This window comes from Lissotriton helveticus, chromosome 1_1, assembly GCF_964261635.1.
Source record: "Lissotriton helveticus chromosome 1_1, aLisHel1.1, whole genome shotgun sequence".
In the NCBI taxonomy this organism is placed as follows: Eukaryota; Metazoa; Chordata; class Amphibia; order Caudata; family Salamandridae; genus Lissotriton; species Lissotriton helveticus.
Window position 1 is genome coordinate 821,917,747 of NC_136057.1, and position 26,476 is coordinate 821,944,222.

Consider the following 26,476-nt stretch of genomic DNA (forward strand, 5'->3'; position numbering starts at 1 on the left):
ATGCGTCCTTGTGTAATGCAACTGGTGCTAATTTAAAGTGCTCTGGTACCTGATACCTTTGGGTCAAGTTAACGCTATAAAAAAAAAAAAGATGATTTAATCGTTGATGTTGAGTATATGCTCAGCAGTGGAAGATCCATTTCTGCCATGCCCACTCCTAGAAGAGTCAAAACCAAGATCACCCAGTTTTATATGAGGACGGCAAAATTACAGAGTGCTTGCTCAAATGATAAAGACTCACCCACTGTTGACACTAACTCAGAGAAGGAGTTGAGGCTTTTGGATACCATCAACGAGTTTACTTTTCGCTAACTTTCTGACATTAATGGTTCATCATCAGCAGAGGTATTATCTGTTCATGACACTTGTGCTTCTTTTTTACCCCTAGTTAGTTGCAACACTGTACAAATTGACTTGACTAGACTCAAGGATCGGACAAAAGCAAGCTTGAATCTCAATGCTGCTAATATTGATTGTTTGGATGACATTAAGAGCATTCTCAGGAACCTTAGAACTGAACTTAACACTCTTAAAGATATTGTTCTTTCTCTAAAGACAAGGGTGATGGACCCCATTGCAATCAATAATAGCCTAATGAAAAGCTCAGGCCAGAGAGTCTTGTAATAATCATATTTGTGCAAATGCTCAGTATAATCATACCACCAGTTCAGTTACCTCTGGGGTTATATCAAAGGCCGCTGATGCCAATAAGAATTATTCACCTCCTCTTATTCATGTCCACTCAGATGACACCCAAGTGCACCATACTGCACCATACTGACTTTTCAATCTACAAGTCAAAGGGGTGTTCAAATGGCAAAGAATACCTGTTGTGATGATTGTAAGGCTGGTAGAGACCCCCACTACCCAATCTTTGGTATGAGGACCTTGTAGTGTTTCCCTTTTTTATACAAGGGCTTATACTGAGCCCGTGTTTGGGGCAAGTACTGGGAGTATTTCCCCTAGGGACGACTATCAAGATCTCCCACCCGATTCCAGACCTTATGTGGCAATTTTAGTGCATGTGGCCCCACTTCAATCATATACTCATGAGGGATATCCAGAGCTTAAGAATAAAGTAACTTATTGGTTTTCTAGGAGGGTAGGGGCTGCCATCATTATCCACACGCAAATATATATGATGCGAAGAGTGGGATGGATTGGTTCAGATTCCAAGTTGTTCAACATTGATCAACAGTGTTTGCATTGTGGGGAAAGTCAGTAGCAAGTGGGCTGCAGGTAGAATCCTAGCTTCTTTACAAGGGACAGATACCTTGTACATTGGTCTACGTCCATACAGGTTTCTCCATAAGGCAGGACCTGCCTACGGGATGAGAATCCCTGTATCTCATTACCCCCAGGAGCACACCTTAGGCCTTTTGGGGAGAAGTCTGTCCTTTTTATTCTTTCTAATAGGTTTGAGATCCACGATTCACTTGAGGAGGTAGATTGACCCTTAAGCCTGGGGATGATCTGGTCAAGATGTGTGAGGAGGTTGTTGGCTATCTCACAGGACTTTACCTTAGTGATCAGCTTGAGTTTTTCTCATGGAACATAGCAGGGCTTGAAGCAAAAACCAAGGATCCGAATTGGTTAGATTCTATCAAAACCTTTCACATATTGACCCTTGAGGAAACCGAGTCTCTTAAGAACATTCTTTTTTTGATGCATTTGCTCTCTTTTTGGCCTGCAATATCATCCCCTTCAGGGAGAGTAAAGGCTGGGTTGTGTATTTTAATTTCATTTGCATTAAATTGTGTCATGACTGAGGTGCAGGCACATTTTTCACATGTATGGGCGGTTCTCAACACCTTTTTAGATCAATCCATTATATTAATAATAAACATCTATAATCCCAATGGTCATACTCCTCATTATGATGTTATCTCTAATCTGGGCTTTGTCATAGATAAATTCAAGACCTCCTTAGTGACTCCGGGTGCAGGCCTGCCTTGAATACTTCGATTGTGGTTATGGGCGCCTTTAACATCCATCCATGCTCAACATCTTGCTACGTTTGGCAGAATTTCTTTGGTGATGATGATCCCAAAGCTGCCCATTTTGAACCTACTACTCATGGGGACCAGGGGAATTAGTTGACACATTCTCAGAAACTGGTTATACCTAGCATTCAGGCAGCTCCGACCTACGTTGGCAGAGAGAGACACAATAGTAGATCATATCCTGATCTTGTCAGTACTTATTAGCCTTTTAGTTGAATATTCGACAAAGTGGAAGAGTTGGAGTGATCATAACCCTTTAGTGCTAGTCTTAAAATAGTCGTGCCATGGACCCCCCTTATTTCTGAAATACTTGATCCCCTCAGACCAGGGTAGATTCCTGAGGCAGACCAAAATAATCCAAGCACAGTCCTTTGGGTTTTGTTCAGGCAAATGAGTCCTGGCATAGAACGTTGTTTTGATTGGGATTTATGCCCTAATGACATTCTAACTGCCTTTTCTGCACTTTGCACAGGTGAACCAGAGAACCAGGTCAGCAGAGCTGCTGTAGAGCTAGAGAAACCAGGTCAGTAGAGCTGCTTTAGAGGTAGAGAACCAGGTCAGCAGAGCTGCTCTAGAGAGAGAGAAACAGGTCAGCAGAGCTGCTCTAGAGCCAGATAACCATGTCAGCAGAACTGCTTTAGAGCCATAGAACCGGGTCAACAGAGCTGATTTAAAGCCAGAGAACCAGGGAAGTAGAGCTGTTGTAGAGTCAGAGAACCAGATCAGCAGAGCTGCGCTGTAACCTAGGAAATAGGTCAGCAGAGCTGCTTTAGAGCCAGAGAACCAGGTCAGTAGACCTGCTGTAGAGCAAGAGAAACCAGGTCAGCAGAGCTGCTTTAGAGGGAGAGAACCAGGTCAGAGGAGCTGCTTTGGAGCCAGAGAACCAGGTCAGCAGAGCTGCTTTAGAGGGAGCGAACAATGTGAGCAGATCTGCTTTAGAGCCAAAGGACCAGGTCAGCAGAGCTGCTCTAGAGCCAGAGAACCAGATCAGCAGAACTGCTTTAGAGCCATAGAACCGGGTCAGCAGAGCTGCTTTAGAGCCAGAGAACCAGGTCAGCAGAGCTATTGTAGAGCCAGAGAACCAGGTCAGCAGAGCTGCTCTAGGGCCCAAGAACTAGCTTAGCAGAGCTGCTCTAGAGCCAGGGAACCAAGTCAGCAGAGCTGCTGTAGAGTCAGAGAAACCAGGTCAACAGAGCTGCTTTAAGGGGAGAGAACCAGGTCAGCAGAGCAGCTTTAGAGCCAGAAAACCAGGCCAGCAGGGCTGCTTTAGAGCCAGCGAAACAGGTCTGCAGAGCTGCTTTAGATCCAGAGAACCCGGTCAGCAGAGCTGCTCTAGAGTCAGAGAACCAAGTAAGCAGAGCTGCTTTAGACTGTTTATCCTGCTGTATATTTTGGTTTTTCAAGGCTTCCGCCATATCTTGTGTGAGCTGTAAAACTTGTGGCAGAGCTCTAAAGTATGAGCGCAACGATGGAGTTATGTCCCCAGGAGCTTTGGATTTTTTGCTCTTACTCCTATTTTTAGGCTGTTTGATGGTAGTATGCCTATTTTTAATTGGTTCTAAATTTTTTTTTGTGCCTAAACTTCTTTTTTTGCCTCCCACCGAAGTGCACTCTGGGAGTTGAAGTACTACTTCCTCCAACACAGTTTCCTTATCCCTGCCTTTTGTTTTACTTCTAGTAACCCTCGTTTGTATTTCTTGTATGTCTTGCTCTTCTTTATTTGTATCTGCGCTGGACGCCTCCCCAAACAAACAAAAGAGCTTACTTAGTTCTTGAACGAAAATGCACTGGTCCCTGTGATTAACCAAACCTGCCCTCTCAGCATAAGTCGTGCCGTTCGCCTTCTCCTCCTTCTCCGCCTCCAAAGCGGTCGATGCAGCAACTCTCAGTGACTCTTTTCCTCCTCTCCCGCCTCCAACTACGGCCGCCGTCTGTGTATTCCTCGCAGCGGCCGCACGGCTTTGTCTAATCTCCACGGCTGCCCGCCTCCAGCAGAGGGGAGAATTGGAGACGGCGACGACCGGAGAAAGCGGCAGGCACATCCGAAACCGCCTTCGCCTTTGTGAAAAAACGATTCAAAGTTCCCCCAAGGCTCCGCAACAGGTATCACTCGGGTGTCTCTCAATATGCATTCAGATACGGCATTGCAGTCAAAATCGCCGTTGTAGCAGCGAAGGGCTCGGGAGTCAGCCTACGAGCGTGCGAGCCGCTCCTAGCCTGCGGCCGCCATGTTTCCCCGTGTCTGCTCTGAGATCAGATTTTCCAAAGGCTACCCTGTCGGTGGGGGGACCATCAGAGGCCCTGGTGGAAGTTACTCACTCTACTCTGTCTGAAACAGAAACATATACAGAGTGCGCTGCAGAGAGTCTAACAACTGCCCAATCAAAGGAAATATCAGAAAAAGAAATCCTAATAACAACTAAAACGGGCAAGAATAAAAAGGTAGTCCCTCAAAACTCAGATCCAGTGCTTGGGAGTGCGCTTGAGGCAATAGTCTCCTCTATTTCAGAAATGAGAGAGGAGATAAGACAGGATTTTGCAATCTCTAAAACTAACCAAGCAGAGATTAGAGTTACTTGTGAAGAGCTGGGACAAAGAATTGAAGGCCTTTGTGAGAGAACGGAGGTACTGGAAAGCTCAGTAGGCCTACTGACCACAAATCTGGAAGCGGCTAGATCCAAAATTCACACTCTCCAAAGAGACGAGGAGGATATGAAAGAGAGAATTGAAGTTTTAGAAAATTATTCTAGACGTAACAATATTCGACTCCTTAAAATACCAGAGGGGAAGGAAGGTGGGGACCTTAAGGATTTCCTTGTACATCTAATAAAAGATACACTCAACTTGGAGGAAACGGTTGAGGAGTTAGAGAAAGATATCCAGCTAATACATAGGGATCCGTTCCGTTTGAACCCGGCAAGAACTAAACCAAGGAAAGTCCTAATCAATTTTTTGACATACGCTCTCAAAGAGAAAATTTTAAATCTTGCTTTAAAAGCTGGTTCAATAAAGGGTCCTGATTTCATCTTTGAGATACGATCGGACCTCTCAAAGACTTCACTAGAGAGGTAATGGGAGCTGGGGCAACGTATGGACAAATTTAGATCACTTGGTGCGACAATACAGATGAGATTCCCTGCGTTCCTCCGAAGTAAGTATAATAACAAGATGCATAATGTTCGTTCTATTCGAGACGCTGATGAACTACTTGATTCTATTAGAGATCACGTTCAAGCTCAAGCTCAGGCGCATAAGACAAATTAAGCAAGATAATTAATAATCACAGGTTCAAGGATATTTACATCACCTATAATTCAACCAGAACAAAGAATAAGAAGGGGGAAAAAAAACTAAGGATTAAAGGGAAAAAACATATATGTAAAAAAAAAAAAAAAAAGAGAAAAAAAATAAAAAAAATAAGAAGAGCACAAATATTCATCTTGAGTAAGATAATCATATGCACGAAAATTTAACACACTAAATTTACATTAAATTCACATTAAATTCACCCTCTCTCTATACAATGGTGACTTCTTACAAATATGACTCAGATATGGCTACCTCTTCTATTTCTTATGAAAAATGGTGGCAGTGGGGGGGTCAAGGATAGGCTCCTGGTGGGCTGAAATCTGGCTCAACACCAAGCCAGAATAAGTAAAGGGGGGTTTCCTAGGGGGGGTGAGGGGGAGGGGGGCAAGAAAGCAAAAAATCCTCATTTGTCAGTTCACCTTAAGGTTCTAGAAACCAACCCTTCTCAAAACTTAATTATTAACATGCTAAATTCTGAAAAATATTGAATCTCAAAGGTAAAAATAAATGGAGATGATAGGGGAGGAAATTAAATTATGACAAATATACATTTCATGTCCTGGAACGTCAATGGTCTGCGAGTGCGAGGAAGAAGAGACCGGATTTTACAATACCTGAGACATTCGCAGGCGCAGATCATTGTGTTGCTCACCTCCTCAAATCCTCAAATCAAAGGCTACTAATATACTAAAGAAACAAAGGTGGATAGATACATTTTGCTCCACTGATCATAATGCGAATATAAGAGGGGTAATATTCATCTTCAAAAAATCTGTAAGAGCGCAAATTCTAGATTGCAAGGAAGACAGGACAGGAAGATGGTTGATAGTTAAAGTTTCTCTTGAGGGTCAGACTAGGATATTGATTGGTTAATATGGTCCTAATTCAGATGACCCATCACACTTGGACGCCGTAAGGAACCAGTTAATATCAGCCCAGGAGCCAATAATCTGGATTGGAGATTTCAACATTGTTCTTGACCCAAGATTAGACAAATCAACTAAATCAAGAATTGCTAGCACCGTAAAATCAAGAGAAACCCTTAAATCAATCATGAAACATCTAGGACTGGCGGATTTTTGGAGGGAAAGAGAGGGCAATAAGCCAGGAGTGTCCTTTAGAAACAGTCGTTTTAAACATAAATCCAGAATCGACTACGCTTTCTTCAGTTACTGTCTAAAGGATACCCTAGTATCAATAGACTATCTACCGTCACACCTATAAGATCACTCTGTGCTAGAATTTACTTTAAAAACAGACAACCCAGTTAAACACCCATCCTGGTCTTTTGATCGGACACATTTGCTGGCGGAGGAAGAGGTGAAATTTCTGTCAGACGCGACCCTAACCTTTTTTGACATTAATAAAAATTCTGCTACCCCTACAGTGGTTTGGGAGACTCTTAAGGCCTTCCTAAGAGGGCAGATTACTAACAGAGCCTCTTACAGGTGGAAAATATACAACTAAAAAATTAGGGCACTAGAAATGGATATGAAACTTCTAGAATTAAGGTTGGACCCGAATTTAGTAACATCTGTAGAACATGAAAAATTGGCCGAATTGAAAAATCAAATGGAAAATATTCTACAAGAAAGAATAAATAAAAGGTGGGAAGTGAGTAAATCCTCCCATTTCGAGTTCGGGGAAGCTGCAGGAAAAATATTGGCATGGAAAATAAAAGCTGATAAAGCACTAAATTATATTAGAGAAATTAAGATAGCAGGTGAGATTGAGACAAGATCAACCAATCAAGAAATAGGGAATGCCTTCTTTGAATTTTTTGAGGAGATTTACAAAGAAGATCTCCCCAATGATCAACAAGCAAGAGATAGGTGGTTAGATGCTATTACACTTCCAACTTTATCAACGAATCAGAGTAAATTGTTAGAGAAGGAGATCTCTGTGGACGAAGTTATAAAAGCAATTCGCCACTCAAAAAAGGGAAAAGCGGCAGGGCCGGATGGTTTGCCTGGAGAAATTTACAGATCCCTTGAACATATTATAGCTCCAGAGCTCACTGTACTTTTCAATGGTATTCTAATAGAGGGAGATCTGCCACCTAAATCTTGGGGAGAGGCCACAATAGTACTCATTCCTAAACCTGGAAAATCTCCATTAAAGTGTGGGTCATATAGGCCAATATCACTTCTTAAAAGTGATTATAAAATATTCACAACTATTATCTCCACAAGACTGGCTAGTGTAATTATTATTATTATCCACCCAGATCAAAAGGGATTTATCAAAGGTAGACAACTAGCGTAGTTAACTCATGAACTTGTGGGGGCTATAGATTGCCGTTTGCCGTCTCTGTACCCCTGGCTACTTTGACCCTAGACGCAACAAAAGTGTTTGATAGAGTCAATTGGCTCTATCTAAACGACGTATTAAAAAAACTGTGGGGAGGGGTTTTGTAGAACAATCAAACTACTATACAACACACCCTCTGCTAGTTTAATGATTAATGGGGGTTTGACTGACGCCTTTAACATATCTAGAGGTACAAGGCAGGGCTGCCCGCTTTCCCCTCTCCTTTTCAACTTGTACATCGAACCGTTCGCTCAACTTTTAAGGGACGAGGCTAATATTCCATCTTTTAGCTATGGAGAGTGGGAAAGGTGGGTAGCATTATACGCAGATAATATTTTGGTCTTCACATCTGACCCAGTCAAGGCACTTCCAGTTATCATTGCACGTGCAGAAGATTTCGGCCATATTTCGGGTTACGATATTAACACCAGCAAAACGGAGATAATGTTATGGAACCTTCCAAATATTCAGTTAGGGGCAAATATTTCAACATCTATGCGTTACTTAGGAATAAGAATAACCCAGGAAGTAGGCAATATCGGACAAAATAATCTAGAAAGAATATATACTGAAAGTAAAAAACTTTTAAAGTCCTGGTCACATCTACCGCTCTCCATAATGGGTAGAGTAAATTTAGTTAAAATGTGTATCCTCCCTAAGTTCACTTTTATTTTTAATACTATCCCAATCACATTTGAGCCGAAACAAATCAAAAAATCTCAAAGAGAAATTAACTCCTTTATATGGAATTATAAAACAACAAGAATAGCATGGAAAAAATTAAGAAGGAGAAGGGAAAAGGGGGGCCTTGAACTTCCAGACTTGTTGTACTATTCATGGGCATTCCAGATGTCACACTCAAGAATGTTATTAAAAACGCCATCTAATCTTACTCCTAACTCTATGTACAAAGCAATATTATTGGGGGCAAATTTAACACCAGAGGGCTTTATGTTTAAATTTGGAAGTAAAAATTTTTTCAAAAAAATTCAACTCAAAATGGCACAATCATGGGCTGAAAATTGGACTAACATAAGAAAAAAAAATTGGCCTGTCATATTATTCTACTTATTCCCCAATTTGGGACTCACCCGGCTTACCACCATGCTTGAAAGACAGCCTCTCTAATATCATAAAGCAAGCAGGTATTATAAGATGGGGTCAACTTTTTATAGACGGGAAATTAATAGCTTGGAACAAATTATACGAACTTTTAGGATTAGGACTGTCTAGATTCAAATATATTCAATTAGACAGCTGGGCAAGATCACAGAGCCGTATAGACACCAACATTGGGAAAATTAGCACACTAGAACAAATGCTGGTAGAACGACCCATTGGAGGGAAAGAAGTAGCTACATGGTATTGGCAGATGCTGGAGGAAAATGATGGGCAAATTACCAGATGAGTTATGGGGATCAGTGATCAGCACTCCATGCGACGAGATATGGCAAAAATCTTGCGGACTACTGTACAAAACTGTAAAACCCGCATGGTTAAGATGTAACCATCTCTTTTCAATTCATCGTGCTTATATAACACCACTAAAACTGTCCAAATTCCTACCAGACAAAAAATGTAACAAATGTAACATGGTAGGTGCCAGTGACATACATATGTTCATAGAATGTCCTGACATTTCAAACTTTTGGGAAGAGGTGAAGAACACTCTAAATTCTATTTTACATACATCTCTGTCAATAACCCTATCACTTGTCATTTTTGGGCTAGAAGAGAATATCAAGGGCAAGGCGAAATCTTTTCTTTTCTATGCGATTTTATTGGCGAGAAGACAAATTTGTATACAGTGGATAGAAAAAACACCCCCATTACATTCTCGGTGGCTTTCATCCCTATATGAAATTTCTAAAATGGACCTTAAGCAAACAGCTAGTAAGCGTAATTTGGCCTTTTGGGACCTTTTAATCAACTGGAGGTGAACCCGGGTTTTTTTTTTTTGGGTGTGTTTTTTTTCCCGGGTCCGATGATTATGCCATCAACGCACCTGGACCAGGGCCAGCCTAGAATCGATTTTGGTCCTACAGGTTGAAAAATACCTAGATGGAGTTAAAAGATACCCTCTTTCTTCTTTGGGACATCTCTACCACCAGAAAATCAAATCACGCCTTAAAGTCGTGCAAGGTGGTTGGTATTACCCTTGTCGGGAAGGGAAGGCAAATGAGGACAGAAAAGGAAAAGGGAAAGAAAAAAAAACAGAGCTGCTTTAGGGCCAGAGAACCATGTTGGCAGAGCTGCCCAGGAGCATAAGAACCAGGTGAGCAGAGCTGCTCTAGAGCCAGAGAACCAGGTCAGCAGAGCTGCTGTAGAGCCAGAGAAACCAGGTCAGTAGAGCTGCCTTAGAGGTAGAGAACCAGGTCAGCAGAGCTGCCCTAGAGGGAGAGGACCAGGTCAGCAGACCTGGTCTAGAGCCAGAGAACCATGTCAGCAGAACAGCTTTAGAGCCAGAGAACCAGATTAGCAGAGCTGCTCTATAGCGTAAGAACTAGGTCAGCAGAGTTGCTCTAGAGCCAGAGAACCAGGTCAGTAGACCTGCTGTAGAGCCAGACAAACCAGGTCAACAGAGCTGCTTTAGAGGGAGAGAACTAAGTCAGCAGAGCTGCTTTAGAGCCAGAGAACCAGGGCAGCAGAGCTGCACTAGCTGACACTGACTGACTGACTCTGACTGGCTAAAACTGACTGGCTGACACTGACTGATTGACACTGACTGACACTGATTGACTGACACTGGCTGACACTGACAGACACTGATTGACTGACACTGACTGACTAACACTGACTGCCACTGACTGATTGACTGACACTCACTAACACTGAGTGACTGCCACTGACTGACTGACTGACACTGACTGACTACTCTCTACTACTCACTCTCTACTACTCTCGCTCTACTACTCAATCTCTAATACTCACTCTACTACTCTACTACTATCTACTACTCACTCTCTACTACTCACTCTCTACTATTCTCTACTACTCACTCTCTACTATTCAATCTCTACTACTCTCTATTACTCACTCTCTACTACTCTCTACAACTCTCTCTACTATTCAATCTCTACTACTCATTCTCTACTACTCTCTACTACACTCTCTCTACTACACTCTCTCTACTACTCACTCATTACTACTCTCTACTACTCACTCGCTACTACTCCTCTCTACTACTCACTCTCTACTACTCACTATACTACCCCCTACAACTCTCTACCACTCACTCTCTACTACTCACTCTCTACTACTCTCTCTCTACCACTCACTCTCTACTACTCACTCTACTACTCTCTACTACTCACTCTCTACTACTCTCTCTCTACTACTCACTCTCGACTATTCACTCTCTACTACTCACTCTCTACTACTCACTCTCTACTACTCACTCTCTACTACTCTACTACTTACTCTACTACTCACTCTCTACTACTCTCTACTACTCACTCTACTACTCACTCTCTACTATTCCACTACTCTCTAGTACTCACTCTCCACTACTACTCTACTACTCTCTACTATTCTCTCTCTACTACTCACTCTTTACTACTCTCTACTACTCAATCTCTACTACTCTCTCTCTACTACTCACTCTCTACTACTCACTCGCTACTACTCTCTACTACTCACTCACTACTACTCTATAATATTCACTGTCTACTACTCTCTCTCTACTCTCTACTATTCACTCTCTACTACTCACTCTACTACTCACTCTAATACTCTCTACTACTCACGCTCTACTACTCTCTCTCTATTACTCTCTACTACTCACTCTACTACTCACTCTCTACTACTCTCTCTGCTACTCACTCTCTACTACTCACTCTCTTCTACTCACTCTCTACTACTCTCTACTACTCACTCTCTACTACTCTCTCTCTACTACTCACTCTACTACTCACTCTCTACTACTCACTCTCTACTATTCACTCTCTACCACTCACTCTCTACTACTCAGTCTCTACTACTCTACTACTTATTCTACTACTCACTCTCTCTCTACTCTCTACTACTCACTCTCTACTACTTTCTACTACTCACTCTCTACTACTCTCTCTCTATTACTCTCCACTACTCACTCTACTACTCACTCTCTACTACTCTCTCTGCTACTCACTCTCTACTACTCACTCTCTTCTACTCACTCTCTACTACTCTCTACTCCTCACTCTCTACTACTCTCTCTCTTCTACTCTCTACTACTCTCTCTCTATTACTCTCTACTACTCACTCTACTACTCACTCTCTACTACTCACTCTCTACTATTCACTCTCTACTACTCACACTCTACTACTCAGTCTCTACTACTCTACTACTTATTCTACTACTCACTCTCTCTCTACTCTCTATTACTCACTCTCTACTACTCACTCTACTACTCAATCTACTACTCACTCTCTACTACTTTCTACTACTCACTCTCTACTACTCTCTCTCTATTACTCTCTACTACTCACTCTACTATTCACTCTCTACTACTCTCTCTGCTACTCACTCTCTACTACTCACTCTCTACTACTCACTCTCTACTACCCTCTACTACTCACTCTCTACTACTCTCTCTCTCTACTACTCTATTACAACTCTACTACTCACTCTCTACTACTCACTCTCTACTATTCACTCTCTACTACTCACTCTCTACTACTCACTCTCTACTACTCACTCTCTACTACTCTACTACTTACTCTACTACTAACTCTCTACTACTCTCTACTACTCACTCTCTACTAATACTCTACTACTCTCTACTATTCTCTCTCTACTACTCACTCTCTACTACTCTCTACTACTCAATCTCTACTACTCTCGTTCCACTACTCACTCTCTACTACTCACTCGCTAATATTTTCTACTACTCACTCACTACTACTCTATAATATTCACTGTCTACTACTCTCTCTCTACTCTCTACTACTCACTCTCTACTACTCACTCTCTACTACTCACTCTCTACTACTCTCTCTACTACTCACTCTACTACTCGCGCTCTACTACTCTCTCTGATACTCACTCTCTACTACACACTCTCTACTACTCACTCTCTACTACTCTCTAATACTCACTCTCTACTACTCTCTCTCTACTACTCTCTACTAATCACTCTACTACTCACTCTCTACTACTCTCTCTCTGCTACTCACTCTCTACTACTCACTCTCTACTACTCTCTACTACTCACTCTACTACTACTCACTCTCTACTACTCTCTACTACTCACTCTCTACTACTCTCCACCACTCTCTACAACTCAGTCTCTACTACTCACTCTACTAGTCTCTAATACTCACTCTCTGCTACTCTCTCTACTACTCATTTCTACTCTTTACTACTCACTCTCTACTCTCTATTTTTCACTCTCTACTCTCTACCGCTCTACCTCTCTCTACCTCTCACTCTACTACTCTCTACCTCTACCTCTCTACCTCTACCTCTACCTCTTTACCTCTACACCTCTACCTCTACACCTCTACCTCTCTACCTCTCTCTACCTCTCTCTTCTTTCACACATATACACATATATATATATATGCATATACATGCATATGCATGTATATATATGTATATGTATATATATACATACATACATATATATAAACATATATATAAAATGCATATCTATATAAATACAAATATAAATGCATGCATAAATATACATATATGCATACATATGCATGTTATGTACATGAAAGTTTGAAAAACACTAATACAAGCAAAGCTAAAAAGCCACCTAATTACAAACAGAATTGCTTTAACTTAAACGAGGGCGAGACCTATTGATTTTACATGCTTGTTTACTTTGGTTCCATCAAGAAGGCATTCAGATGTGTCACACATTTGCCATCAATTCTGAATGTTAGCACTCTAGTTGCTCATTAGATCACCTTAGTTAAGCTACTGCTCACCAGGGAAGTCTGCTGCTGGTATTCAAAATGCATGTTTCAATCTGCATGTCCGAATTTCCTAATGAAATAGAAGAGGATTTGAGAAGTCAAAGTGAGCCCTAATTTTTCTTTCTGCAGCACTAATCATAATTTCTATGGCAAAATAAACCCCCTCATTTTGTTATTTCACAAATTAAATGTTTTAAGTCTTATCACTTTATTCCAATCAAGCTGATTTCAGGTGTGCCATACGTTTGTCATAAGTAAGACTGTTAGCGCTCTAGTTGCTCTTTAGAACACTCTGGGAAGCTGCAGTAGAACACAAAGGAATCAACTGACAGTGTCTGCCCTTGTTGGATGTTCATGTTTTACTGAGAATGTCAGACTTCCTTCTCACATGACTGAGAAAGATAATGTGAATTTACAGAAAATATGCTCTCGGATTAGCTTATAGACCACCTTCCAAACCTCTGTGGAAAAGCATGAGAAAATAGTTTTTTCTCAAACATGATTCATGATATCCCAGCAGAAGGCTTTTTCACATGATAAAATCACCTTAGAATACACCACAATTCCTAAAAAGAGTATGGTACCATCAACAAATGATTTATAATGTAAATAAAGTCTTAAAACCTTCTATTAACTGCAATGCTTTTTAATGAGGTGCTATCATGTATATTGGTCCCAAGATGGCTGCCAACACTTCTTGGATGAAGTGCTGACAGCCAATCAGATCTCAGGATGAGATGTGTGGTTAGGCTCAGCCCAGATATATATGTATTTTATTTCTTTAATATCTAAAAAACTACTAAATGGATTTATACCATTTAAGCAAAAGGCATGACTCTGAACCAAGGTCTACCTCTCTGCCAAATTCGGTGCAATTCCGTTCAGCAGTTCCGGCTATAGCTGCGATTAACGGTCCCTATGGAAATGCATGGGGAAAACATGTTTTGGCCCCCCCCCCTTTTTTCTCGGCCCCCGCTTGACGGATAGGAGCGGACTGGAGCAGGCTATACGTTTTAAAGATTTTGCGAACATTCGTCTACTGGCGCCAAAGTTATTCCAAATAGAATGTTGCGGGTTTCGTATAGAAAATAGGTCCTAACTATAACTACCTACTGGCGACTGCCAGTAGGATATACATATATATATACATATATATATATATATATATTCACTGAAAAAACCATAGGTTAGAGACCATATATAGTTAGCTGGACATTTTATTGACATAAAACCAATGAAATTCCATATATAGTTAGTTGCACTAACTATGTATCGCGCACCCGCAATCCACTGCTGATGATGTCACATATTACATCATTCATGACATGGTCAGTGACATCACTGATGACATCACTGATGACATCTCAAATGACATCACTGATGACATGACTGATAACAACATCCAGTGATTTTTTGTTTCTGTAAAGTTTAAATATGTCTTACATATTGAAGAATGAGTGGATGTGTAAGTGTCTGGACGAAGGATTTAGTAGGTGCATGACTGACTGTATGACTGAGTGATTAAATGTGTCTCACTGAGTGCATGGGTTAGTGACTAAACTGTCTTAATTTGTGCATCATTATGTCTGTTGTTCTATAAACTGCTGCATGTGTTGATCAGTAGCTATATGAGTAACTATATGGGTTATTGATTGATTGCCCAAGTATTTGTATGGGAGACTGAGTGTGTGTGTGGCTGGCTGGGAGGTGTATGACTCTGTGCAGATCAATGTGTACTTGTATCAATGATTGTATAGGAAGGTAAGTATGTGTTAGTATATGTTTGAAAATGTAAGGCGCTCTATGTTTAACTGTATAGACAAGAAAATGGAAGTGTCATTGATTCTTTACAGGACTGACTAGGTGTGTGAGTAACTCCATGGATGAGTGGCAGACTGTGAGTGTCTGTATAGGTGTATGAGTGCATATGATAGTGTTGTAAAGATGAGTGATTGTATGTATGAATGATTGTATGGGTGAAGGAGTGAAGGTGTGTGTAGACGTAGGAATCAGTGAGTGCGTATGTAGTAACTAGTATTGGTGTGTCAATGGTTTCAAAAATTATACTCTGTATTTAACACTGGGTGAAACAGAGGTTATATTAAAATGTGAGGAGATGCATTGTATTGTCACATGAATGATATCATCAGTGATGTGGTCATTGATGTCAAATGAGATGTCATCAGTGATGTCATCAGTGATGTCATTTGAGATGTCATCAGTGATGTCACTGACCATGTCATGAATGATGTAATATGTGACATCATCAGCAGTGGATTGCGGGTGCGCGATATATAGTTAGTGCAACTAACTATATATGGATTTTCATTGGTTTTATGTCAATAAAATGTCCAGCTAACTATATATGGTCTCTAACCTATGGTTTTTTCAGTGAATTTTCAAGGTTTTGTAAATGCTAATTCCTAACTATATATGGTCTATAACCTATGGTTTTTTCAGTGAATTTTCAAGGTTTTGTAAATGCTAATTCCTAACTATATATGGTCTATAACCTATGGTTTTTTCAGTGAATTTCAATGTTTTTTTAATAGCAAATATCATAAGCTGTCGAATGTCAAGTACGTGGTAAGTAAAAACATTTTCGTGTTTATGCACACTGATCTGCTTTGAATGCTGCCCCCCACCCCTCATTTCTATTAGGAGTACTCTCTCTTTGCAGATAGTGAAGGGTAGTTAACGCAGGCCTTTGCCCCCGTTGTAATCCGTCGTGCCTGCTTCTCTCTCCATTTGATTGATTGTTCTCTTTGGTTCATTCTCTATTTACAAACAAGCACAGAGTCGCAATACTCTGTTTAGTCTTTGCAGATAGCGAAAAATCGTGTAAAAAAACAAAAGGAATCGAGCAAAATCAGTAGGCCACTAATGGGATCTCTTTTTGACCTCGCTAAAATAGAAACATTAGGAACAACCTGTTGAAAATATCAATGTGTATGTACATAAGCGGCGTTCATTTGTGTTCACAGTACCCCTTGTTGATTGTTTGAATCGAGCATTGAATTGTTCGAAGTTGGTTCTCTTAAGGATCTTCTCTGCCTGCAAACAAGGAAGAATAGGAATATTCTCTCTCCCTTTGCAGATAGTGAAGGGTAGGTAACGCAAGCCTTTAACACGTCGTACCTATTTCATTCCTCATTGATTGATTGATTGTCCGAACATTGACTGTTTGGGAATTAGTTCTTTTTGGAGGTATTCCCTGTTTGCAAATAAACGTAGGAAAATCTTTGCAAGTAGTGAAAGGGTAGGTAATGCGGACCTTTCTCCCCCGTTGTAATCTGTCATGCCTATCTACTCCCCACTGATTGATGCACCTGTTTCACCCGGACCATTTACTAGAGATATCTGGCCCAACAAGAGAGCACCCCTAGTGAAAAGGACATATGCAATAATAACGAAGTGATCACTGTATCCTGTTAACAGAAACTTTAGCTTGAAACAACCTGGAAAGAAAAGAATAGGAAAACGAAAATCAGTAGGCCACTGATGAACTTTTTATTAAATAACAAACAAAGAAACGATAACAATACGTAATGATAAAACCTATTATTGTCCTAGAAACAAGAAACGTTAGAAGTAAGCCCGTAATAAGAAACCTGAAAACATCGCCCCTCACTGCCCCAAAACGTGTCTGTCCCACCGCCTGCCACGGCCAAATAACGGCAAACTGGGAAAGATAGAAGTCAGCAGACATCCGCCCCATTCTAGAAACTTCCAAAGGGCAACAGGTTTTCTGCTACGCCCAGCCGGAAGCAACACATATAAGGCGGGTCCTGCTGCCACGCCTCGGAGATCATCACGTAGGGTGTAGCCGGAGGAGAGGCCGAGGCCGAGGCCAGCGGGACCCGGCCAGGGGGATTGACAACGCTGGAGAGTTGCAGGGAGGGGAATGTCCATGTCCTCGACCCTCCCCTCTCTCTCCCAGTCCGGCCGCGGTGGCCCTTGACAGTTTCAGGTAGTCCCGCCACATTCTCTACCAGTCCGGCCACCAACGGCCGGGGCCGATGGGATCCGGCTGCAGCCGATAAACCAAGGAACCCGTTCATGGGGCCAGAGCAAGGGGCGTCCGGCCGACATCCACCGGAAGCCCGGCCCGAAGACGGACGGGACACTTCTTCTTTCTTGAATAATGGCTGCGACAACACTGGGGGGGGATGTCTTGCACATGCCTCCGACCCCCCCTCCTCGTCCTCATCGCCTGGTCCGGCCATAACAAATCTCAAGCGAGACGCCGTGGGGTGCACTGGGAGGGAGAGACGGTGCGAACAAGCCTCTCCCGCCTCCCCAGTGGAGGCTTCCCACCTGCACCCTCAGCGCTCCAGGCTCCCGGAAAAGGGTTCTTCCACTGTGGCGATGCTGCAACGTCTCGCCCGGCAGGGTGGAGCCCGTCCGCTCATTTGACCCCGCGATCGCCAGTAGCTACCGAACTCTCAAAATGGCGATCGACGTGGCAAGAGCGGGCCCAGCATAAAGAAATGGCCCGGTCACTGGTTGACTCCACCACAGTAGTCCTCCACGACCTTGAAGATTCTAGAGGAGCCGCGGGAGTCTCCGACCCCCGCAGACACCCCCGATGGGGAATGACTGCCATGATCGCCCGTGGAGTGACGAAACTGTATCCGCGGGACGTCGGCGCTCCCATGCTGGCGCCAGCCTCACTTTGAATTACTAGAATCCTGCAAACCTCAGTTCCGGTGAAAGCACACTGTGACCCGGTAGGAAAAATTGTTGCACCCCCTCCCCTTTTTGACTGATAGTTCAAACCACCGATCCTTTCCTTTGCCCTTTTACCAGAACTTTGGACTGCCTCCCCCTCTTTTACATTTTCTAGAGAAAACAAAACATTAACCACTACATTAGCATAGCAGTTGACACCAGAACTGTTTTCAAATTGAAAACCAACAACATCTTCAACAGAATCCTTTTTGTTTCTGCTGTGACCCTGCTACAGCACAGGCATTGTCCCCAGCAGTAATTCTGCAATGCCGGTAAAAATACCTGTGGTGCCTACTGGACTCACTCACCCCCGTGGCGCCCCACGCCGTTATTTGCTGGGCGGCAACTTACTAGACATCACCTTTGTGCCATCTAGATTTCAGCGCGTTCTGCTGCCTTGGAACTATTCGCACAACAGACTGCTACTGACGACCCACCCCAAGGCAACATCTTCTGAATTTTCATAATTTGAAAGAACTAGTAACATGTCCTCATCAGGAATTTCCTCATGAAAAGTCTGCAATGATGATTCTTGTAACTCAATGGTCTCCAAACATTCGATATCAATGCCATCAAGAGATTCATCAAAAAAATCATTCAAGTCATCTCCTCCTTGTGAGAAAATTTCATTATTGGTGCTGTCAATTTCAATAAATGTATTGGATAATTCAAAAGAAATTGCCACGGTCTCTTCGTTGTTTAAATGTTTTTACTGTTTTTGTTTTGTTGTATATATTTATAAGTTATTAAAGTTTTATAATCCTACTACTTTGTTGGAGTGCTATATATTTTTAATGTGACACATAAATGTAAAAACTTTGATGTACAAAGAGTCATCCCTGGAATCTTCCGCTTCAGGCTCGGTCCCCTCCCCAATCACAATACAGGATGGTTTTCAGATAGTAGGAACACGTGTGGTGTGACGGATCTCATCGGGTGTGGGCCTTGATCTACTATAACTCCTTTGAAGAGGGGTGATTCTTTACAGCTGGGGCCATAAACTACATCTGCAGGGCTAGCTGATAGCCTGGACAATCGGACACAGAGGAAGAGGAGTGTCAGAGGGTGCGGTAGTGAATAGGGCGAAAGGGAGGTGTCGGGCGGGCACAGAGTGTGATTCTCAGGGAAGAGCAGCGCAGATGGGGAGAGGTTTATTGCCCATGCATAACACAGAGAGCGGGGGTGACCAGTGCCTGGGGAAGATGCTTGCGAGGGTGGGGAGCCATGCTACGAATCGACAGCGTGCAGAGAGTGGGTCTGGTCAAGGCATCTAAAATGGCTGCCGTGCACGACAAAAGTGTGGCATTTCAAAAAAGGCAAGATGGCGCAAACAATGTTTTTCAACACTTCCTCATTTCCTTCGAATCAAACGTTAACAGACGTTGGTGCATATTACCAAAGTTAAGCGATATTTATCGCTAACGATGCTTACCAACGAATTTTTTACCGCTAAGCATCGTCAGAAATTATCGAAGATAAACCTTGCTATTATCAAGGTTTATCGCAAATGCGATAAAAAACGACCGCAATGCATTAATATCGCTGAAAACTCAGCGATATTCATGCATTAACGAGCTAATGCTCTTAGCCATGTTATCCACCTCCCATTGGATAACATGGCTAAGAACTGCTCAGGGCAGGTGTTAGTTTTTGGAGATATTCGCGCTTAGCGCGAATATCTCCAAAAGTTGGTAATAGGAGATATATATCTTGCATGTTGTAATGCAAATTATTGTGGTATATGGAACTCATACCATAATCTCTCAGGAAAGCAGAAACTGATCCTTTTGGGACCGCCTGAGAAGGCCTAGGGGATGAGGGGTACTCTACTTTGCCCCCTTTTCACGTTCCGAACTATTTTATTTTACTCTCTTCTGTAATTACACAAAATAGCAGCGATAAGATGCATCAGAGACACACAGTGAGAGAAAGGAGGCCGGAGATGAAGAAGAGATGTCAAATACACATTGGAGATAATATAGTGGGAGAAGGGAAGTAAATATGAGTAAACTTACCATGTAACATAAAAATGTTGCACTCTATACTATAAGTCTCATTTTATACTACAATCACTTCGCTACAACCTCATAAATTAAAAATAAAAATGAATAATGTCTCAAACAATTTTTGATTTCTAAATATAAATTTATTCTTCTGAATTTTCTAAATTTGAAAGAACTAGTAACATGTCCTCTTCAGTAATTTCCTCTTCAATCATCTCATCTGGAATCTCCTCATTAAAAGTCTGCAATGATGATTCTTGTAACTCTATGGTCTCCAAACATTCGATAAATTCGCCATCAACAGATTGATCCAAAAAATCATTCAAGTCATCTCCTCCTCGTGACAATATTTCATTATTGGTGCTGTCAATTTCAATCAATGTAGTGGAATCATTCAAGTCATCTCCTCCTTGTGACAATATTTCATTATTGGTGCTGTCAATTTCAATCAATGTAGTGGACAATTCAAAAGAAATTACCACGGTCTCTTCATTGTGAGCCATTTTATTTTCAAATTGCTTGCTGTAAATTGCAGAAAAAAATAATCACTTTTATTTATCGTTTTTAGTAATACATAATATAAAACTAACTTTATCAAGTATTTAGTATAACAGAAGGACTGCAAATAAATAACAGAAAATATTTTTCAAATTATCTTCAAGAGTACAACATAGTTCCCCTTACAAATTAACAACTCACCTTTTTAAAAGTAGGAGAAGTGTTAGTACTGTGTAAATCAAACACCAGAAATTCACCACCAAAAATTCCTCACAAATGTACCTCAGACAGTAGTATCACAAAATGGCTGTGGTTTCCTCTCATTTGAGATATATACATAACCAATTAACTTTCATCACACACAAATACAAAACCAAAGTAACATTTTAATTGGTTCTAAATTTCAACACTTTCAAATGTGTTTTCCCCATGCAATTTTCCATAGGACATTTACATACGTCTACAGCCTGAATGGCTGAACGGAATTACACCAAACTTGGCAAAATGGTACATCAAACCTAAGAGGTCAGGAAGGATCTACTATGCCCCCTTATGGTCATTTGCCCCTTCGCTTTGGCCTCCTCTTGTCTCTCGATCCTACAGAGAGACAAGATGGCGGCCGCTACGGACTGTTTGGAATGTTTACAGACGCCGGAGAACCAATCAGCTTCGCAAAGCTCCGTAACGCGAAAAGTACGCGAAGTGGAGCGCTGTTACAGATATATATCTTTTTTTGAACGTTAATTTCTCAAAATCCACTGGAGCACATATATTGAGACCTAGCAAAGGCACATCGGGCTACCAGTCCCTAATATTTTGCCAAGTTTCGTGCAAATCCATTCAGCCGTTCGATTATTATTATTATTTTTTTTTTTTGCCCCGCGGGGCCCTTTTAAAACCTACACATCAAACCTAGGGGGTCAGCGAGGATCTACTATGCCCCCTTATGGTCATTTGCCCCTTCGCTTTGGCCTCCTCTTGTCTCTCGATCCTACCGAGAGACAAGATGGCGGCCGCTACGGACTTTTTGGAATGTTCACAGACGCCGGAGAACCAATCAGCTTCGCTTCACAAAGCTCCGTACCGCGAAAAGTCCGCGAACCGGAGCGCTGCCCGGTCCGCTGTTACAGATATATATCTTTTTTTGAACGTTAATTTCTCAAAATCCACTGAAGCACATATATTGAGACCTAGCAAAGGCACATCGGGCTACCAGTCCCTACAATTTTGCCAAGTTTCGTGCAAATCCATTCAGCCGTTCGGGCTAAAAGTGAGGCCAACCGCCCTATGGGAAACTCAATGTTAAAAACACGTTTTGGGACCCCCCTTTTTTCTCGGCCCCCCCTTGACAAAACCCCCCCAAATTTTCAGGGGCTGCTCAGAAACAAAATGTTCCATTTTCCTGAAAATGTCAGCCAATTCCGTCCACAAACGCCAAAGTTATTAGACATAGAATTTTCAAAAATCCCATAGAGAAAAAATCCTAACTATATATACCTACTGGCGACCGCCAGTAGGTAATATATATATATATATATATATATATATATCTATATATATATATATATATACATATACACATATATATATATATATATATATTTTTTTTTTCTCAAAAGATGCCGCACTCAGCAACTCCACGTTTTTTAGACTTTATTCAGTGCCCAGTCTAACACCAACGCGTTTCAGCCTTGCGGCCTTGCTCACGGTAGGTGCTACTACTTTACTGCAACTTTTTATACTGTTTTCTACTACTCCCATGAATTCTGGGATACGTAGTTTTTAGTTATTTACAACAGTTCACCTTTGTTAGACAATGTCCTATTTCCAATCGAAAATACGCCATTACATTTTATGTATTTCACAACTCTCCCAAACCATTGCTTTTAAAGAAAATGGATATATACATTGAGGGAAATTCATATTTTAAGAAAATAAACGTAATTGTTCCATAGTATTGGAATATTGCAATTCATATTTGTATAGTGCATATTTACATATTACATTTATGAGCATTTTATCATAAGTCCTTTTCAGTATTTCTCAAGGTATTTTGGGTATAGTACCCTATCCCCTAATTTTTATCCTTTTTGATATTTTGCAAATTGTTTGTCACTAGAGCTTGGTGGCTTCATTTTATTCTAAGTGAACATAAAGTTCTTCATCAAAGTTCATGCCTCTGGGGCTTTTTGTTCGTAGTCGTATTATGTATTTTGATTCCAGTTGTCTCAGTTTTTTACGTTGGTCTCCCATTCTTTCATGTTGTTCAAATGTGTCTATAGCAAAATATTTCATCTTGCGCCAGTCTCCATCCTGGCATGTTAGAAGATATCTTGCTGTGGCATACGATAAATCTTGATTTTTAACCGCTCTAAAGTGCTCCAATATTTGTTTTTTCAGCATGCAGATTGTGCTGCCTATATAGAGCATTCCACAGTTACGTTGTATAGCGTATACTACAAATTTTGTTGAACATGTGATTCTTTTTGTTGATTTGAATTAAGCGCCCTGCTGGATCTCTCAAGTTTCTTTTATTTATGCCAATTTTACACGCCTTACAGACATTGCATTTTACAAATCCATTTTGTTGTTTTTCCAGCCAGCTCTGAGGTTTCGTTTTCTCACTGAAGTGGCTTTGGATTAGTATGTCTTTGATAGATGGTGCTTTTCTAAATGTTATTTGAGGATTTGGCCCGATTAATTTCTCCATATCTGGATCTTGTTTGAGAATGGACCAATATTTTTGTACGCTTTGGCATATTTTGTGAGACTCTTTACTATATGATAAGATTAGTCTGGGAATTTGTTGATTTTGTTCATCTATTCTTGGCTCCTTCTGTTTTCTTATCAGAATGTCTGTTCGTGTTCGATTTTCAATTTTGTTTATACATGTTTGTAAGTCCCGTTCATTTCTAGTCGTGAAACATCACATACATTTCATGAACATAGAAGAAGGACCTCGGCAAGGGTTGAAAATGCTACGGCCATCTTTTAGCATGTATTGTTCAGTGTGTATTTGTAAGAAAGGCCTTTCAGTAAAGTGCTTTAGTGTTTACAAAAATAAACAACAAACAGCATATGTGCAAAGGGGAATCGCAAATCAAAAATCTAAATTCCAATATATCAAATAGGACACTTATAGTAAATATAATAGCTATATCATATAGAACGGTCATTTCATAAGGTTCACAATAATGATTCATGACCTTACAATAAAATATGTCTGAAAGTCCAGTCAGTGTCAAAAAGTGCATTCTCATGTATTGAATTCATTTTGATGTTGCGCCCCTGTATCAGTATCTAGCCCTATATGGGTAGGTGTCTCCGTATTGTTGTGAGCCATTTTGTGTGAGCTTTTTTTTTTTTAATACATGATCTAATCTAAGTTTAAATGAAACAGTAGCTCACCTTCTTAACATTTTCATTAAGTTTCCTTTTGAAATTTCAGCCTTCTATGTTACTCTATTTTTTTAGTTTTCAGTATACTCATAGATGTATCCACATCTCTTCATCGTTGTTTAATACCCAAGGGGCCCTGGTTTGGAGATCAATGATATATTTAAACTCCAGGATCTGAGTGCTTTGACTCTGTCTCCTCCCCTTTCCATTCGATCTACCTCATCTAGGTAGTAGAAGTCTTATCCTTGTTAGATATAGCACACATGTGCTCAAGCACTCGCTTCATCGCAGGGTGGATCGTACTGCCGATATAGCACTTGGCGCATGGACATTTAAGGCAGTATATTGTGTATGCTGAATGGCAATTCAGAAGTCTTCTGATCTCTTTAGTGGGTTTAACATCATCTGGTCTCCCTGGATACTTCAGTACCTTTTTGCTATGTTTGCAGGCTTTACAACGCAAACATGGATAAAATCCCTTTACAGTTAGTGTCTTGTGGGACTGTGGAGGAGTTGAAAAATGACTGTGGACTAGATGGTCTCCAAGAGATTGGCAGCGTCTGTAGGTTATCAATGGATTTCCAGGGAGGTGTTTTTTAGGACATTGTCTGTTTTTAGTTATGCAAGTTTTTCTTGAAAATATGCACCATCTCTCCTGATTTGAGGTTGAAATCTGTGATCAATCTGGTAGGTCCCTCTCTTTTAGTTACGGGTTTCACTACCAGAAGATCTTTTCTGTTAACCTTCGCCACCTTTTCTGCAGCCCCCTCAAAATGTTGTTTGAATACCCCCTGGTCTTGAATCTGGTGCTGGATTCATTCTCAGCACTTTGGTAATCTTCCTCGGCTGAGCAGTTACGCTTCAAGTGTAGAATTCACCAAAGGGGATGTTACGTACCAAGCTCCTAGGGTGGTGACTGGCTGCATGCAACATGGCATTGCCCGCCGTGGGTTTCTTATATAGTCTAGTTTGGAGGATGTTGCTGTCTACAAAAACCTCCAAGTCCAGATAATGCATGGAGGTTGAGCTCATGGTGCTGGTAAATCTAAAAAAAAAGAGGTTGTCTATGTATCTGGTCCATAGCATTATTTTGTCTGTCCAGTGGTCATGGGTGTCAGCCCAGGTCACCTGCTTCTCCCACCAGCCCACGAATAAATTTGCGTCACTGGGGGTGAAGCACGTGACTGTTTATAGAGCTTGCCATGCGAAGAGAAAGATGTTGTTATACAAGTAGAATCTTATCATGCTAAGCTGCATCTCATTGTGTAATATTTTAAAGGCTTTCTATCTAAAACCCATTTTACTGCTGCAATGCCATCTTCATGGCCTATACACGTATAAAGGTTGGTTACATCTAGCATGATAAGAAACATGTCTGATTCCAATACTATATTGTCCATAAGTCGAAGGAAGTCCCGCATATCTCTCACATACGAGGCTAAGTCTTTCACGATAGGAGCTAGAAAAGAATCAATGAATCTTGAAGTGTTCTCCAATAGGCTGCCAATAGAGGACATGATTGGTCTCCCTGATGGACTTTTGGCGTTCTTGTGGACCTTAGGGAGGTGGTTAGAAAGTTGGTATAGTAGGTGCCTCACATTGTAAAAATAGAAACTCTTCCGTATTCAGCATCCCTTCATTTTTCCAACCTTCCAAAATTATCTGATAATCAATGGTGCATTGTACATATTTAGATTTTTTGATTATTGTATAGCACTCAATGTCTGTAAGTTGACGTAATGCCTCTTGTACATAGGCCTCCCTTTTGAAAACCACGTTTCCCGCTTTATCAGAGGGTTTTATTTTCATACTTTCATCACTTTTCAAGGATTTTATAGCCTCCCATTCTTCGCGTGTTATGTTAGAACGTTTATTACCAGCTTCATTATTTGTTTTAGCTAGTTTTCCTAGGTCCAAAACAAAATATATATATATATGTATATTACCTACTGGCGGTCGCCAGTAGGTATATATAGTTAGGACCTAGTTTCCATAGGAAATCCGCAACATTTTATTGGGAATAAATTTGGCGCCGGTTGAAGAATCTTTGTGAATTTCTCCAAGAAGATGGCCCGCTCTGCTCCACTCCTTCCCTGAAAGTTTTGGGGGGATTTGTGAAGTGGGGGCTGAGAAAAAAGGGGGTCCCAAAACGTGTTTTCCCTATGCAATTTTCCATAGGACGATTAGACACGGCTACAGCCCGAATGGCTGAACGGAATTACAAGGTAATTTGGCAAAATGGTAGAGTCTGCTTCGCAGATCGCCCTTTTGTTTAAATGGTGTAAATCCCTCCAGTAGTTCCTGAGAAAATCAAAA